We start from the raw sequence: 5,250 nt of genomic DNA on the forward strand, positions 1-5,250 counted from the left end.
TTTTCTTATTAGTCTAGCTAGTGGTTTATCAGTTTTATTTCTCTTTTTGAATAACCAACTTTTTGTTTCATTGGACCTTTATATTGTTTATTGCATCTATATTTTGTTTAATTCTTCTCTGATCTTTATTATTTCTTTTATTCCACTAATTTTGGGTTTGGCTTGTTCTTGCTTTCCTAGTTCCTAAAGTGCTTCATTAGATTGTTTGAAATCTTTCTACTTTTTTGATGTAGGTGTTTGTTTCTATAAACTTCCCATTTAACATACAGGTTTGGGCTTGTTGTGTTTCCATTTTTATTCGTTTCAATTTTTTAAAATTTTCTTCTCTCGCAGCCCCGGAGTCAAAGCCGGTTGCCGACCCAGTCCCGTCCCGCAGCAGCCTGCCTCCTCTTTTCTTTCAACGTGACAGATGCCGCTGTGTCCTTCGCCATGGACTTCCTGGCAGGTGGAGTGGTCGCAGCCATCTTCAAGACGGCGATAGCACCCATCGACCAGGTCAAGCTGTTGCTGCAGCATGCCAGCAAACAGACCACCGCAGGTAAGTAATACAAGGGCATTATAGACTGCGTGGTCCATATTCCCAAGGAGCAGGGGAGTCCTGTCCTTCTGGCGCAGTAACCTGGCCAATGTCATCAGATACTTCCACATCCAGGCTCTCAACTTGGCCTTCAAAGATAAACACAAGCAGATCTTCCTGGGTGGGGTGGACAAGAGGACCCAGTTTTGACACTACTTTGCAGGGAATCTGGCATCAGGCGGTGCCGCTGGGGCCACATCCTTGTGTTTTGTGTACCCTCTTGATTTTGCCCCTACCCGTCTAGCAGCCGATGCGGTGAAGCTGGAGCGAAAGGGAATTCCGAGGCCTTGGTGACTGCCTGGTTAAGATATGCAAATCTAATGGGATTAAGGGCCTGTACCAAGGCTTTAACGTGTCTGTGCAGGGTATTACCATTTACTGAGCTGCCTACTTCGGTATCTATGACACTAGAAACGGAATGCTTCCGGACCCCAAGAACACTCACATTGTCCTCAGCTGGATGATCGCACAGACTGCCACTGCCCTTGGTGGGTTGGCTTCCTATCCACTTGACACCGTTTGCCCCCACATGATGATGCAGTCAGGGCGCAAAGGAACTGACTTCATGTACACAGACATGCTTGACTACTGAAGAAGGTTGCTCCTGATGAAGGAGGCAAAGCTTTTCTCAAGGGTACATGGTCCAGTGTTCTCAGAGGCATGGGTGGTGCTTTCGTGCTTGTCTTGTATGATTAAATCAAGAACCACACATAAGTTATTTCCTAGGATTTCCCCCTGCCGTGAACGGGTGTGTTGTATTATATAACATATGTTGAGCATTCTTGACAGACTCCTGGCTGTCAGTTTATCAGTGGCAACTATTTACTCGTTGAAAATGAGAAGCAATAATATTCATCTGACCAGTTTTCTCTTAAAGCCATTTCCATGATGATGATGGTGATGATGACGGGACTCAATTATATTTTTTATTTCAGTCACTCCTGATACATAACAAATTTGGAGAAATAAAAAAAATCTAAAATTTAAAAAAATTCTTCTTAATTTTTTTTTCTTGACCCAGTGGTGGTTCAGGAGAATGTTGTCTAATTTCTGTGTATTTGCAGTTTCCAAAGTTCCTTTTTTAAATTAATTTCCAGTTTTAATTCACTGTAGTCTGAGAAGATAGTTGGTATAAATTTGATCTTTAAAAAAATTGTTGGACTCATCTTGCGATCAAACATATGACCTGGAGAATGTTTCATGTGCCAAGAAGAAGAATGTATATTCTGTAGCTGTTGAATAAAATGTTCTGTAGGTGTCTGTTAGGTCTATTTGATCTAAAGTGAAATTTAAGTTCACTTTAGATTCAATGTTTCTTTGTTAACTTTCTGTGTAGAATATCTGTCTAGTGTTGATGGAGGTTGAAGTCCCCAACTATTATTGCATTGAAATCTACCTCTCCCTTTGGATAATGTTTGCTTTATACATCCGGGTGCTTCAGTGTTGGGTGCATATGTATTTAGAATCGTTATACTCTCTTGCTGAATCTACCCCTTTATCATTATCTCACTACCGTCCTTGTCTCTTTTTTACTGTTTTGACATAAAGTTTCTTTTATGTGATATAAGCATAGCAACTCCTGCTCACTTTTGGTTTCCATTTGTGTGGAAATTTTTTTTTAATTCCTTTGCTTTCAGTCTATATGTGTCTTTATGGGTGGGATGTGTCTATATATGTGTGTCTTTACGGGTATCTATCTTGTAGATAGCATACAATTGGATCATATGTTTTTGGACCCATTCAGCCAGTCTATATTTTATAAGTGGATAATTTAATCTGTTTACATTCAAGGTTATTATTGGTAAGTGAAGGCATATTCCTGTAGTTTTGTTCATTGTTGTTTTGTATGTCCTTAGTTTCTTTCTTTCTCTTTTATTGCTTGTCATCATAGTTTGGTGGCTTTCTGTAGTGGTAACATGAGTCCTTTCTCTTCCTTGTTTGTGTGTTTCCTCTACCAGTGAGTTTTATATTTATATACTGGAAGTCCTCACCAGAGCAATCAGGCAAGAGAAGAAATAAAAGGTATCCAAATTGGAAAAGAGGAAGTCAAACTGTTTCTTTTTGCAGATGACATGATCTTTTACTTAGAAAAATCTGAAGACTCCACCAAAAAACTCTTAGACTTGATAATCAAATCAAATCAATTTGCAGGAAACAAAATAAATATACAAAAATCAGTAGCATTTTTATTTATCAATAATGAAATAGCTAAAAAGAGACCAAGAAGGCAATCTCATTTGCAATAGTTTAAAAATACCTAAAAATAAATTTAACCAAGGGGGTGAAAGATCTCTGCAGGGAAAACAACAAAACACTGATGAAAGAAATTGAAGACAGCTGAGTGTGATTGCTCATGCATGTAATCCCAACACTTTGGGAGGCTGAGGTGGGAGGATCTCTTGAGTCCAGGAGTTCAAGACCAGCCTAGAAAACATAGCAAAAGCCTCTCTCTCTAAAAAAAAAAAAAAAAAAAAAGTTGGGTATGGTGACACATGTCTATATAGACCTAGCTACTTGGGAGGTTAAGGCAGGAGAATTGCTTGAGCCCAGGAGTTTGAGGTTACAATGAGCTATGATCACACCACTGCACTGGAGCCTGAATGACACAGTGAGACCCTGTCTCTAAAGAAAAGAAGAGAAAAGAAATTAAAGATGACACAAACAAATAGAAAGACATCCCATGCTCTTGAATTGGAAGAATTATTATTAAAATGACCATACTACTGAAGGCAATCTACATATTCAACACAATTCTTATCAAAATACCAATGTCGTTTTTCACAGAAAGAAAAAAAAATCCTAAAATTTGTATGGAACCAAAAAAGACCCCGAGTAGCCAATGCAATTATGAACAAAGAGAACAAACCTGGAGGTGTCACACTAACTGACTTCAAAATATGTTACAAGGCTATAGTAACCAAATTAGCATGGTATTGGTATTAAAAACAGACACATAGACCAATGGAACAGCATACAGAACCCAGAAACAAATCCAGGTATTTACAGCCAACTATTTTCAACAAAGGTGCCAAGAACATACCCTGGAGAAAGGACATCCTCTTCAATAAATAGTGCTGGGAAAACTGGATACCCATAAGCAAAAGAATGAACTAGACCTCTATCTCTCACCATATAAAAAAATCAACTCAAAATGTATTAAAGACCTAAACATAACACCTGAAAATAAAATATTACTAGGAGAAAACAATACTTCAAGATATTGGTCTATGCAAAGATTTTACGACTAAGATCTCAAAAGCACAGGAAACAAAACCTAAAGTAGACAGATGGGACTATAATACACTAAAATGATTCTGCACAACAAAAGAAATCATAACCAGAGTGACAAGACAACCTGTTGAATGGGAGCAAATATTTGCAAGCTATTCATCTGACAAGGGACTAATACCCAAAAAAGAAAACAAACTAAAACAACTCAACAGCAAGAAAGCATGTAATCCCATTAAAAAGTGGACAAAATACATGAAAAGATATTTCTCAAAAGAAGACATACATATACGTCTTCATAGATGTATGACATACATATATGTCAACAGGTATATTAAAAAGTTCAATATTACTAATCTAATCTTACCCTAGTTTGAATGGCTATTAGTATTAAAAAGACAAAAAATAACAGATGCTGATGAAGATGTAGAGGGGAAAAAAGAACTTTTATACACTGTTGGTGGGAATGTAAATTAGTACAACCACTATGGAATATAGTATAGGAATTTCTTTAAAAACTAAAAATAGAACTACCATACAATCCAGCAATCCCATTACTGGGTATTTATCTAAAGGAAAGGAAATGAGTATATCAAAGAGATATCTGTACCCTCATGTTTACTGCAGTATAATTCACAATAGCAAAGATATGGAATCAACCTAAGTGTCTAACATCAGATAAACGAATACAGAAAATGTGGTATATACCCACACTGGAGTACTATTTGACTAGAAAAAGGATGAAATCCTATAATTTGCAGCAATGTGGACAGAACTAGGGATCACTATGTTAAGTGAAATAAGCCAGGCACAGTAAGACAAAGATTGTATATTCTCATTCATATACTGGAGCTAAAAAAGTTGATCTTATAGAGGTAAAGAGTAGAATGATAGCTACCAGAGGCTGAGAAGAGTGTGTGGGAAGCACATGAGGAGAGGCTGGTTAAGGATAGAAACAGTTAGACAGAATGAATATTTATTATCAGAGTAGGATGACTATAGTTAATAATGTATCATATGTTTCAAAATAGCTAGAAGAGAGAATCTGAAATGTTCCCAACATGTAGAAATGATAACTACTTGAGGTGATGGATTCTCTAAATGCCCTGACTTGATTGTTATACATTCTGTGCATGTAAGAAAATGTCACATGTGCCCCATAAAAATACACAAATATTTTGTATCAATAAAAAATATTTCAATTAGTTGGTTACATTTAAAACTTGGGAGAAATTCTGGGTATTTTAACTCTCTGGAATCATCCAGATATTCTCACAACACTGGGTCTCAGTCTTACAAGGTGGCAATTGGCTGGAACTGTGTAATTGCCATTCTCTTTAGAATGGCATGTTCTCTCCAATTTACTAGAGTCACATCTTATGAGCGTGACAATGATCGTATCAGTTTCCACTTTTATCATAGTTGTGCTGTTATTTTTCTGTATT

At 37.0% G+C, this 5,250-nt stretch overlaps 1 pseudogene; it reads left to right on the plus strand.

Moving 5' to 3' along the window:
• Nucleotides 1–325: 325 nt before the first annotated feature.
• On the plus strand, nt 326–1,291 carry LOC105537930 (annotated as a pseudogene).
• The last annotated feature ends 3,959 nt before the right edge of the window (nt 1,292–5,250 follow it).

This window comes from Mandrillus leucophaeus, unplaced genomic scaffold, assembly GCF_000951045.1.
Source record: "Mandrillus leucophaeus isolate KB7577 unplaced genomic scaffold, Mleu.le_1.0 Scaffold1819, whole genome shotgun sequence".
Taxonomy (NCBI): Eukaryota; Metazoa; Chordata; class Mammalia; order Primates; family Cercopithecidae; genus Mandrillus; species Mandrillus leucophaeus.